The sequence below is a fragment of the Chinchilla lanigera genome, unplaced genomic scaffold, assembly GCF_000276665.1.
Source record: "Chinchilla lanigera isolate Chin_1 unplaced genomic scaffold, ChiLan1.0 scaffold00008, whole genome shotgun sequence".
Classification (NCBI taxonomy): Eukaryota; Metazoa; Chordata; class Mammalia; order Rodentia; family Chinchillidae; genus Chinchilla; species Chinchilla lanigera.
The window spans coordinates 3968987-3982695 of record NW_004955409.1 but is presented as its reverse complement, the minus strand read 5'-3'; the positions used below and the strand labels follow the sequence as shown (position 1 = coordinate 3982695).

The following is a 13709-nucleotide window of genomic DNA, read 5'->3' as shown; positions in this document are numbered from 1 at the left end:
TGGGTGCGCAGGGGCGCGAGGCCTGGCCCGCCCGCTGCAGAGGGCCTGGCCGGCAGCCCACCGCGGACGCCGGGGGCGGGGGTGAGGAGCTGGGCTCTCTCGCGGTGCCCCGAGTTGGCCGGGGACGAGCAGCTCGTCACGGCGGGCTGAACCAAACGGGACGACGGGCGTGTTGCTTTAGCCTTTTTTCGGTTTTTGGTGGGGTCTTGTGGGTTGAACCCGAGGCCTTCGCGCCGAGCTTCGTCCCCAGGGCTCTTTTATTTTAACGCAGGGTCTCGCTCAGGTCCCCGGGCGCGGTTTGAGCTTCCGATCCGCCTGCCTTAGCCTCCCAGGGTGCTGGTGTTGCAGGCGTGTGCCCCCAGGTCGGGTTTATCCTTTGTTTTTCAAGCGTTCTAACGGTGTGCAAGAATTCCTCGGACGTCCCGTCACGGCAGAGGCTTTTCTCTCTGTCGTACCTGGCCTGTCAAGGGTTTCGTTGTGTTTGAAAAGTAGCAAGAGTTGATTTGGAAAAGCTGCAGGGAGCAGCGGCGCGGCTGGTTTCCATGTGGGCTACAGAGTAACAGCGCAGTGCCGAGGTGTAACCAGGAGCCTCCTAACCTCGCGGTGGGGTTTCGGCTTCCTGTGTCTGGCGGCGGGCAATCTCGGGCCGCGCCGAGAGTGTGTTCCCGGGAGCCCACGGGGATACCCGGACCCTCCCTGCACGCTGCTGTGTGTGGCCTCGGATAAGTAATCTTCCTGTCCCCACCTTGCCCTGGGTGACGCTGATGCCGTGCAGATTTGCAGTCTTCCTGTAACTTATTAAAGGATTGCGCCTAAAATAGAACCGAAGTGAGTAGTTCAGGAGCCATGGTGTGTGGTTTCTTTCGGTTCAGTATTTTCATTGCTTCCTGGATGAAAAGTAAAACTGTCAGGATTTGGTTGTCACACTTCGAACGCGGAGTTTGAGCCAACATTCAGCTGGTGATTGCTGCGGACGCCTTGCGTGCCCGCTTGATCTTCCCTGTACGGTGCAAACAGAGGGCATCGCCAGGAGCGGGAGGAGAGCGAGGAGCTGGGGGCGCTGGAGAGACCAGCAGCTTCAGCCAGGGAGCCGGAGGCCGAGGCCCAGCCCGAGTGACGAGACGCAGGGGGAGCCTGGAGATGCGCCTTGGGGGCACGTCCTACGCCTGCGACGCCCTGTGCAGACATTAGCCTCTGGGAGCCAGGATTATAGCTGCATCATTTTGAAGTAAAAACATGGTTGGTTGACTCTTGACTATTATGTAAAACTCCAAGGCAGGAGGAGAGAGTAATCTCTGAGAGGATGGCGGGGACTGAGGTATTGGCCGCAGGGGTGAAGAAAAGAGGAGCGCGGTTCTTGTGAGATGTGGCACGCTGGGTAAAGGAGCAGCTGGCGGGAGATGTCAGAGGTGGCGCCCTGGTCAGCAGAGCGCTGGGAAGAACGCGGTGTCCACTGGGGTTGGAAACGAGGCAGGGGTGTCATTAGGGCAGGACAGAGGCTCCATTCTGACCACGTAGCATTTGAATCGCCTGTGAGCCGACCGGCCAGCTGAGTCCAGCCAGCAACCAGGTATTCATGCGTCCACAGGTGGACGGAAGAGCATCCACCCTTTGCCCGATGCTGTTCCTTGCGCTGGAACAGCCGGAGCCGCAGCAAGACAGATAGGCTTCCTGTTCCTGCTGGCAGTGAGGCCCCAAAAGAGAGTAAGTGCCTAGAGAAAACAGGAGTGACTGGTAAAGCGTCTCCTAGGCGGGAGGACAGACCTTCAGGACCTGGTGAGAGATGGGAGGTGGCCTTCCAGAGATGGCCTCTGCGCTGGGACTGCAAAGAGGTGAGGGCAGTGCCTGAAACCAAAGGGGCCAGCAGGGCAAAGGCCTGAGGGCGAGAAGTTTGTTGCCTAAGGGGACAGCCGAAAAAAAAAAAACGACCAACACGAAGGAATGGCTGCCAGCCCAACAGTCTGTGAGGCTGAGGCAGGAGGATGGCGAGGATGGCCTGGCATTAGCAATGTAGCAAGACCCTGGCTGAAAATTTTAAAATAAAAAGGGGTGGGATGCATTCCAGTGTAGAGGCCCTGGGTCCAGTACCTCAAAGAGAGAAAAAGGAAAGGGTGGGAGGAGATGAAGTCCACAGCTTTGGTAAGATGCAGCCATACAGGGTTTTAAGAAGTGGAGTATCATGGATGAGAAGAGCGGCAGTGGAGATGAAAACAGAGGGACAGAGGAGTGGGTAGTGATAGGAGGTTTGGGGTTCTAGTTGTATAGGCCGGCACAGCCCATAGGAAGATAAGCTTCGGAGTAGCCACAGTTAAAAGTAAAAGCGTAAAATTTTAGTATATCCCAACATTGTTTTACATGTGGTCAGTATAAAAAAATTACTCAACGTTTTTAAATGTTTTAGATTCTTTCTCTCATTACCGACTGCTTGAAATCCGGAGTGTGTTTTCCACTTAAAGCTTATCTCAATACTTCATAGAATTTTCGGTTGAAACTGGTTTCAACCTACTTAAAAGTTTCACAAGCTGGGGGCGGTGGTGTGCGCCTGTAATTCCAGCTGCCCAGGAGGCTGAGGCAGGAAGATTGCAAGTTGAGGCCTGTGTCAAATTTTTTTAAAGAGCTGCAAATGGAACTCAGTGGTAGAGTATCTGGCCTGTGTGAGGTCCTGGGTTCAATCTCCAGCATCACAGAAAAGAAAAAAGTTTTTCTGGTAAGTGAATTGTGTGACAGTAATTTTTAAATTGGAAAATAAAAATTCAGTTCCTAAGTTAGCCACATTTCAGGTGGAGCTAGTTGCCACTGTATTGGGAATGAAGTCTTAATAGAACAAAATAATAGAAAATCTGACCTCAAAAATGTTTGGAACCAAGCCAGAAGCCTTAGATGCCAACCAAGCTAAGGGGGTGTGATTTTCCCTAGAGACGGGGTGAATAGCGAGTGGTTTTGAAGGGGGCCCAGACTAAATTATGCTCAAGGCTAGAAAGGCCCTTGGTGGCCACCTGGTGACTCAGAAGCAAGAGCAGCCCCTCTCCTGCTTTGACTTCGGCCCAGAGGGCTCGGAATTAGTGGTGATGCTCGAGGCTGTGCCCGGGAAGTGCGGTCCGTGGGCTACCGCGAGTCTGCACCTTGTCACCCGACCGTGACTTGTTCACAGGTGACAGGGAGAACTTAGAAACTTCCAGTGATCTGCCAGATTATTTTATTCTTGCATCCAGTACAAATTTGGGGCTTGTGTGCATGTCTTTTTTGAAATTCCCTTTTCTAGGAATATTTATCGAAGTATCATCTTTCACGACTGCTTCAGAAGTGATGGGATGAAGGGAATCAATCATATTCCAGACCTATCTAAAGTTTTAATACTTCATAGTGAGAAAGTCGCAGCTCTAACAGGAGTGGACGTCTTATTTTCTGTAATAGGTACCGTTTGCTAAGTGCCTCCGTGCACCAGCCCCTGGGCACAGCCTGTTACAGGGTCTCCTTCAGTCCTCACAGTTCTATAAAATAGGTATTAGTGGCTCCATTTTTCCCATGAGGAAACAGGCTAAAATAGACGAAATAAGTTGCCTAAAGTCACTAAGCTCATAAATCTTGTGGGCAGGGTTCTAGCACAGGTCTCATTCCAAACAGCATTCCTAGTCACATTTTTTTCACCATTATGTGTTCAGTATCTCGCAGATTTCCCAGCACAAATAATACAGAGGACACATGAAGTTGACTACGTTTCCCCCCCAGGGGGTCATGAGTAAATTTGGGACCAGAATGAGGGGAGTTAGAGGTACGCCAACAGCATCAGGCAAACCCATTCTTTTCTATGACAGAAACAAGTCTCCTTCCCACCTAGATGTTTTATAAAAACTCCACAGATAAATGCAATAACCCAATAGAAAAATGGGTAAGAGGCTTTTGTAGTCACACCACAAAAGAAGCTGTCCGCATCACCAGTAAACGCAAGGTGTTCAGCGTTGTTTAGTTAGGGAAATGCACATTAAAGCCCCAATTAGATACTGTTGCTCACCCAACTATAGTTAAAATGGAAAACCCAGAAAACACCCAATGTTGGCCAAGAGTTTCAGTAACTGCAGATTGGGATATGTACTGTTATGACCACTTTGAAAAATTCAAAGTTCAAAAACGGGACAAAACCAAACTAGATTCAGGGATAGAGGCTGAAGTAGTAAAACTGTAAAGAAAAGAAATAACTTAGAGGGTCCTGCTTAGGAAGGAATACAGAGGTGCTCCCAGGGTGCTTGGCAGTGTTGTTTTCTGACCTGAAGGGGGTTTCATTCATTTATTGAGCTATAGATTGAGGAGAAGGGGTTGGTTTTTGGAGTGCATATCATGATTTAAAGTGTTTGCTGAAGTTTTTTCTAATAAGTACGAAAAAATACCTCCCAGGTAGTGCTGGATACACGTTAGCAACTCTGCATTCCCTGACTGAGCCAGTTTCCCTGTAAACCGATTACAAATGCAGGAAATAAGGTCATGTGCACTTTGCAGGTGGCAGTAATGAAGAAGGAGGAGGAGAAACAGAAACAGATGCAAAAGATCCTACGGAACCCGAACCCGAGGCAGCCTGGCCGGGGGTGGAAACCACAGCTGTTAGAAAGGAGCGGACAGCATCCCCGGGCGTTAGGCTCTGGCCACTCTGAGCAGTGACCCGGGCGTGGATACAGGGAGCACTCTTGTTTCTAGCCCTTGGCAAGCTATTGAAACACCACACACAGTTTTTACTGATGTCTGATTCAGCATGAGAGGAAAAGGGAAAGGATTTAAAGATGACTGAGATGTTGAGCCTGGCTCAAAAGTATTTTTTGCAAGGCATGTGATCATAGCTACGTTGGAGGCTGAGGCAGGATTGCAAGTGCAAGGCTAACCTAGACAACTCAGCAGAATCCCGTTTCAAAAGTAGAGGACTGCTGATATGCTTAGCATCCCCACAGCCCTGGGTTCCACAAAAAGCAGAAAAGGGCTTTTTAAAATAATTATGACTCTCTCCTATCCACCCAATTTTACTGTTTTTCTTGTTTACTTTTCTAGGTTGGGTTTTTTTTTTTTAACTTCCTATACATGTAAGAATAAATACTCATATTTCCCCACTTACTATGCAAAAGGCTGGATTCTTACATACTCGGCTATAATTTACACCTAAGGTATGTGGAACTTGTCCGTATTAGTGCGTAAAAGATGACTTCACACCCCTGCAGACTATGAACCAGTCACTACCCAGCTGAGGGACACTGAGTTTCTAACCTTATAATCTAATTAGTGCTGGAATGAGCATCTTGAATGTACATCTTTTCTTGATTATGTAAGTGTGTCTCCTTTCAGTTCTTGCGGGTGGAACTGCTCTGCGAAAGGACATATGTATATTTTTAATTTGCTTTCTGTGTACTTAGTATTTCTCTGACAACACTGCTCATGGACTGTTACCAGGTTTTCAGCTTTTTTTGCCCCCATACTAGGGATTGAAGTCAGGGAGCCCTGAGCTAAGGTACTTAGCTCTGTTTTGTTACTTTAAAATAAGGTGTGGCTAAATTGCCTAGGTTGACCTCAAACTCTGAGATCTTCCGCCTCAGACTCCTGAATAGTTAGGATTACAGGAGTGCACCATTGTACCTTGTAAGGGCAGGTTATCTCAAGTTCTACTTAGTGCTTTTAGGGTCCATAACAGAAATCATTTCTTTAAACTGAAGAAAAAAAATAGCTTTCAGTTAGCAGTGTTTGTTCAGGATACAGGAATTCCTTGTAACTGCTCCTGCAGCTACCCACCCACAAGTATGTTTTTTTCACAACTAGTTTTTAAAAATGAGAAAAAGGGGGGGGAGTTATGCAATCAATCCAAGTGTCCAGCACACCTGGAAAGAGGCCAGGAATGACTGCAGACAACTCCACCTACACTTTTTTTTTTTTCTTGGCAAATTTGCAAGCTTAGCACAATCTAAAAAGATCCTTCCGCCTCTGTTTGAATTTCGAAGTGTCAACCTGGGAAGAGCAAGATATTATGAATTTCAGAAAAGAATTTCCCTAATGTGTTAGGAACTAAAATATGATTTTGATTAATCTTGTCTGGGCACTGAGAAGGTACAAGGAGGGCGAAGGGGAGGATGTGAGGCTGTAGATTGTACCTGCCCTGGGGATTCTAACAGGGTAGAAAGAAAGTTCCGGGAATAATTATGGAAGTTACTCGGAGCAAAACTAATTTCAGGAGAAGACATGGATGAGATGTGGCATGCTGGCTGTCTCACATGCCAGACCTTGCTCATTTCATAAATCATGGCTTTGTACAGCATCTTAATCTTATAAGCCCAACTGCCTGCATTCGGTCAAGCTATGTAATACATCAGCTATGAGTCCTTGTGGCAAGTCACATAATCCGCCTGTTGAGTAGCTTCCCTGGTCTGTAAAATAGGGGATCTAATAGCTTTTACCTTATATATGGTTTTGAGAGGGTTAAATGAATAGGCTCATGTAAAGTGCCTAGAAAAGTTCAGAGGGTAAGGGTACAAGTATTTGGTTTGGTTGAGGTGAGGAGGTTGGTTAGGTTTTTGTGCTGGGGATGTAATCCAGGCTTTGCATATGCTAAGCATGTGCTCTCCTAAGCTCCACCCTCAGCCTCACATTAGTAACCATCACTGTCAGGACAGCTGTGTTAGCCGTGCTGATCTATACAGATGTGTGCAACTATCTACTTCGTAACACTCAGAAGTAATATCTTTGGAAAGAATACTTCTGGGATTTTGGTCTCTCCCTTCTCCTTTCCCACCCTACCAAAAAAACCTAGGTGATCTGTTTCTTAGTTAAAATTAGTTTAAATGACTTTGATTCTGAGAATGCTGTGCTACCTGTTGATTTAACTACTAACATGTAGAGTAATGTATGATCTAGAACTTGGTGTCAGAGAACTGGTCAGTGTAGATACCCAAAATGGTAAAGTGACTTATGTGCTTCATTCATTTACTTATTTTTTCAAGAAAGGGCCTGCTCACCCTTTCCATTTTTTCTCACTTTTCCCTTTTTAAGTTTTTGTTATTACAGAGCCCCCTTATATCACTGGGAACAAGAGTAAAGTTAGTCACCCAGGTATCTCTGGTTAGGAAATAGTGTCACCTGTTAATCAAACTTGGCTCAGCTTCAACTTCATTGTCAAGATCATCGATAAATTTGTTGCTAATGTGCTACAGATGTGCACATTCCCATGTCCATGGGCACATAAGACTAGTTCTGTCATCAAGGCACAAAAACATGGGTCTCTCAGACCCATGTTTATGCTTTGGAATATTTCTATGGATGAATTCTTAATTTTAGTTTTATGAGTTTTATTACATTAAACAATGAGTCTTTAACAGGAAAATAACAAAGTACTGAATTTTTAATATGTATTGAGTTTATAAAAACATCAAAATTTTCAACCTTGACTAATTTTGGTGTACTAAGTCTAAAAAAGAACAACGCAAATCGATTCTTATATGAACTTCAATGAAAATACCAATAGCACTTTACCAAAAAAATCTTTACTTCAGTTGTCACACCTACAGCAATCTGCACACATGACAGCAGCACCTTCCATAAGCACATACTGCTTACACTGACACCACATGTGTTTTGCTTTCCTTGCCTTTTTGTAGGGCATACTTGACATCTCAGTGGTTTTCCTGTTTTGTCAGGAGGTTCTTATTATACAGTGTGTAGTTAACAGGAACACAAAATATCAATAAAATAAAAAAATTTTAATAGGTATTGTGTTTAGAATGAACATGATTTTTACATCAGCTGTGTACTTGCTTATAAAACCTAAAAGATAACATCAGAAATAAACTTCTATATGAACTACAATATAAACATAAAAGTCTAGCGCAGAAATAACTTGCTGCAACTGACCCAAGGCAATCTTCACACATGACAACTGCATGTTCCATACACAAGTATCACTTACACTGATAGCACATATATTTTGTTTTCCTGTTCTTTCTTATAGAGCACAGTTGACATCTTTCTTGTTTTCCTGTTATCATAGTAGGTCTTGTGATGCTGCGCCTACCTGTTCACCTGTTAGCTCAACAGTGTGCTCCACAGTTCTTTTGTGTTTTTCCCTGGGAAGAAACATTTTGTTTTTTTTCTCAGCTGTAAATGATCTATGAGCTCCAGTCCCAATCCTCTAGGAAGATTTCTCAATGATATTTTGTACTTGTTATTCTCTTTGTCAACTGTCAAACTATACCACACATTCAGGATCAAGTAAAGCAGAACCACTGGCCAATAACTTGTGTTTCAAGTGACATCATAGTTGCTGCATAACTCATCAGTATCTACTCCACCTCTGGTTTTGATGGAGAAAATTTCTATCTCAGGCTTCCATTTTGTTGAGGTTTCCCTATCAATATTTCTGTCATGGTGAAATATTGACATCAGTAATACCAGGTTTTTTTCCCTTATTTGAGGCTAATGTTACATCTTTCTCAAGTTCAAAGATTGTACTATACAGTTCTCTCTTTTGAAATTGCAACAATTCATTTGGAGTTTTTACTGTGTTCCTGTGTACAGTTCCTGCACTTGTCAACTTATGCTCTATTAGCAAATGTAAGCCAATTGTTGAAGATTATATTCTGATTAGTTTGGGAGATGGGAGCAACAAATCTTCACAACATCATTTGCTTTACTATTATACAAATAAGGACTTGAGTTCCAGGATAAATGTCTAAATTGAGAGCATACTAAGTCTTTGTATCTACAAGGGCATAAATTTTTATGCCCTATTTTGACCCATCACTGTTCAATACATCTTTTACATTCCTGTGATTACCATGGGAAATCCCTGCTAAGTATAGCAGACCTATGAATGCTTTCAGTTCAGCTAGTGCCGTATCATAATAAATACGTTTTTAATATGGGTATTGGTGCACAAACATTTTACTTGCATTTCAACCTTTGTGTAGTTCACAGCATCTTGTAGCATTTCATCTGTTACAATTTCCAATGTTGAATGGCAGTACTGACATTCTGTCCAATATATTTCACTCCAGCCAAGACGCTCACTGTGTTTTCAGACCTAGTTCTAACACTGGATCATTCCATTTGGTTGCATGACCATTTCACAGCATTTTGACTAATTACATATGTATTCAGATTTCTGTTTTCTTGTCATCTGAATCACGGAGGTTTGCATGCCCTGTGTCTGCACCAGTCGATTCTTGCTGCATTTCACTGTCACAGAAACTTCGGTCCATGTGGCCAGTGTCAAAGTCATCATCATCATCCACCCACACCACCCTTCTGTTATGAAGGCAAGTGTTTTACCATAATGGATCATCTTCATCATCCATGCATGAGTAATCTGATGATTCACTTTTGACCTCCTCCAAAACTTGCAAATCAGGTTTTTCATGTGTCACTGTACTGAATTGGGCTGCTTCTACCAGAAGAATCAAAGCAAAACTTTTTAACAAACCCTGGAGTGGTGTGGGTCTATTGGACCCTCTGCAATGCTCAGGTAAACAAATGCAAAACCAGTTAGAGCATAAAGGTGGATCCAAATCCCACTTTGACACTTTTGCACATGTGCACACTCCTTGTTTGTCATACCAAGTGTGTAAACACAGATTGCTTCCTATATTCCTCAGGGAAAGGTACTGAGACACGCTGCCAGCTACTATAATGCTAAAGTACAAATTTACAGCAGAAAAGTAAGGGATGGGTCTGCTGGACCCAGGCTTATGCCTCTAGGGTGCTGTCACCTTTTCCCAACCATTTGCATATCTGCTTTTGCTCACTTTGTAGTGAACAACTTACTGTTTTATGGACAGAATATTTTTGTACTCAAAATTCATATGTTGCCAAGTGATGGAGGGAGGGGGAAGGGAAGGGGATGAAATACGTGTTATTACATGTACCCGCTCCACACAATGAAAGTAATCATTCTGTATTGCAAACATGGACTAATGAAAATAAAAGTTTTAAAACAACTTGTTGAAGCCTAACACTCAACATGATGGTGTCTGGAGATGGGACCTCTGGGTAGTAGTTAGGGTTAGGTTAGGGCCTGAGGATAGGGCCATCATAATGAGGTTAGTGGTTTTAGAAAAAGGGGATGAGCAAGCTGAGGCTAGAAGGTCACAAGTTTGAGCCCAGCCTAGGCAACATATCAATTAACAAAACCCTGTGTCAAAAAATAGAAAAAAGCTGAGGATGGAGATCAGTGCAGAGGCCTGGATTCAATCCCTGGGGTGCGGGGCCTCTGTACTCAGCATCATAGAGGAAGAGCCATGTGAGGGTTCAAGGAAAGATGACCATCTACAAGCCAAGAAGAGATCACACCAGAAACTGAACTGGGTGGCACCTTGATCTTGGACTTCCCAGCCTACAGAACCCTGAGAAATAAATTTCTGTTATTTAAACCACTCGGTCTATGGAGTTTTGTTACAACAGCCCAAGCCAGCCAAAATGATGTGCAGTGTGCAGTTCTCCACAGTTTCATAAAGTCCTTCCAAAAGGAATTGTCCCAGTAATAGTGTCTTGTCCTTGAGACTAACTGCAGCCAGTATGCTGTCTGTAATTCCTGCACAGTTTAAAAACCAAATGAACTGCCTGTGATCCCAGCACTTGTGAGGCAGAGGCAGGAGGATCATCACAAAGCAATCAAAGCCAAACTGCTACATAGTGAGACCCTGTCCCAAGAAAAAGAAAAACAAACCCACTTTATTCTCTATTTTTAACAGGTACATAAAAATTATGCATATTTACAGACTCATGATATTTTGATACAGTATACAATTCATGTTTAAATTGCATTAAATACATCTACTTAAATCTGTACCATGTCTTTCTCCTTTCTTTTAGCTTTGCGCTATATACATTATTGTTAGCTGTAGTCGTTCTACTATACAATTGCATACCAGAACTTCAAGCTCCTGTCTCACTATAACTTAAACCTATTTATCCACTCCCTGTCCCTGCCCTACTCTTCTCCCAGGCTCTGGAAACCACCATTCTACTCTAAACTTCTATGAGATCTACTTTTTTTATACTCTGCCTATTAGTGAGATCATGCAGAATTTTTCTGTGCTTGGTTTATTTCACTTAATGATCTCCAGATATCTATATTTTCACAAATGACAGAATTTCACCCTTTTAATGGCTGTATAGTATTCCATGGTGAGTATGTACCACATTTTTATCTTTCATTCAACAGTTGACAGACATTTTGGTATTTCCATCTCTTAGCTGTTGTGAATACATGCTACAATGAGCATGAGAGTTCAATGTCTCTTTGACGTACTGATTCCATTTCCTTTGGCTACATACCTAGGAGTGAGATGGCTAGGTCATATATTTAAATTTTTAAAGAGACTCCATACTGTTTTCCATAATCACTGTACTACATATCATAGTGAGAGGATTCCCTTTCCTCCACACACTATCCTGCTCTTGATGTCCTTTCATAGTAGCTATTCGTGCCAGAGTGAGGTGATACCTCATGGTTTGGATTTGCATTTCTCTGATGATCACTGAAGTTAGGCATTTTTTCATTTACTTGTTTATTGTTTGAATGTCTTCAGAAAACTGTCTGTTTAGGTCTATTGCTTTTTTTAACTTAGGAGACAGGGTCTCACTATGTAGCCCAAGCTGGACTCAGATTTCTAGGTTCATGCCATCCTCCTGCCTCAGCCTCTCAAATAACTGGGACTATAGGTCCAAGCCACTGTGCCTGGCTTACTGCCAATGTTAAATCATAATTCTTTGTTGTGATGATGGTTCTCATTTGATTTTTGGTTTTGCAATTGAGTTTTTTCAGTTCCAAATACATTTTGGATATTAATCTCTTGGATACAAACATTATACTTCTTGGATATAGAGATTATACTTCCTTCCTCAGAAGTATATCCTCCTATCTGTAGGTTTGCTCTTCTATTTTTTTTTTTCTCCAGTGCTGGAGATTGAACCCAAGGCCTCCTGCTTACCAGGCAAGCACTCTATCACTGAATTACATTCCCAACTCTTACCTCTTCAGTCTTGATTTTTTTCTAGTGCTAGGGATCCACCCCAGGGCCTCCTACATGCTGAGTGCTCTAACACTGACCTAAGTGCTCTAACGTTGACCTATAAAAACAGACCAGAACCTTTTTACTTTTATGTAATCCCATTTGTCTATTTTTACTGTTTCCTGTGCTTTTCAAATCTTGTAAAACAAAACAAAATTTTGCTCATTCTAATGTCCTAATGCCTTTCTCTTATGTTTTCTTTTAGTAGATTCACAGTTTAAAGTTTCACATTTAAGTCTTGAATCTAGTTTGAGTTGATTTTGTAACTGGTGAAAAATAGGGGTCCAGTGTCATTCTTCTGCATGTGGATGTCCAATTCTCCTGCATCATTTATTGAAAACAGTGCTCTTCCTCTACTGCACACAGTTAGCATCTTCCTGTAATACTGGCTGGCTTATATATACACAGTGGTACCTTGGTTTGGGAACACCTTTGTTTGCAAACAACTTGGTTCACAAACAGAATCATTTGGCAACATTTTTTATTTTTGTTTTCACACTCTACATCAGGGGACAAACATGACCATGGCCACCTTTCCCACACAAACCCAAATGTGGCCATCTTTTCCAAAATCATAGAACAAATTAAGTTTGTGAACTGAGGCACCGCTCATGTGGACTCACTGCTGGGCTCTCTATTCTAGTCCACTGGGGTATGCATCTCTTTTTAGCCAATACTATCCTGTTTTGATTACTACAGCTTTGTTGTATATTTTGAGGTCAGGTAGTGTAATACCTCCTGCTTTGTTCTTTTTGCTCAAAATAACTTTGACTATTCTGTTGCTGCTGTTGTCATGGTTTGGGGGTTCCATATAAACTTTAGAATTTTTTTCCTAGCTCTGTGAAAAATGCCATTGGTATTTTGATAGGGTTTGCATGAGTTTATAGACTGCTTTAGGAAGTATGATCATTTTAACAATATTGGTGCTCTCAATTCATGAATAGGAATGTCTTCCCTTTTTTTTTTTTGGTACCAGGAATTGAGCTCAGGGCCTCATGTTTGCCAGGCAGGCGCTGTGCCACTGAGCTACATCCCCAGCCCTGTCTTCCCATTTTTGGTTATGTGTCCTCTTCTGTTTCTTTCATGGGTGTTTTATAGTTTCCATTACAAAGGTCTTTCGCCTTTTTGGTTAAATTTATTCCCAGGGTCTGAGTGTCTTGCTTTTGCTTTGGTATCTATAGTAAATGGAAACCTCATATCTTGCAATACTGTTGAATTTGTCTATTAGTTCTAATAGTTTTTTGCTGCTGTCTTTGGTGTTTTCTATAAGCTCATGTCATTTGCAAACAGTAACAACTTGACTTCTTTTCCAGTTTGCTTGCTCTTTCTTTGCCTTATTGCTCTGGCTAGGACTTTCAGCGCAGTGTTAACAGAAGTGGTAAAAGTTTGCATCTTTGTCCTGTCCAGTATTTCTCCTGGGAGTGTCACACTAGCCGCTGGCATTTTCTATGTGGCCTTTGTTTTGTAGAGATATCCTCCTCCTATACCTCATTTGTTCAGCATTCTTACTGTGAGGGGATCTTGAATTTTATCAGATGCCTTTTCTGCATCTCTCAAGGTGATCACATGGTTTTTCTCCTCCACTGTGTTGACATGTTGTATCATATTTAATTGATTTACATATATTGAGCAATCCTTGTATTCCCGGGAAGAATCCCATTTGTTTAAGGCAAATAA

General features: G+C 42.8%; 1 long non-coding RNA gene across 1 annotated transcript; it reads left to right on the top strand.

The window, feature by feature from the left end:
- The first annotated feature begins 6 nt into the window (after nucleotides 1-6).
- On the top strand, nucleotides 7-10391 carry LOC106147722. The gene is made up of 2 exons (XR_001232636.1): nucleotides 7-1832; nucleotides 4495-10391. It is a non-coding gene; the product is annotated as an uncharacterized LOC106147722 (long non-coding RNA).
- Nucleotides 10392-13709: the final 3318 nt, after the last annotated feature.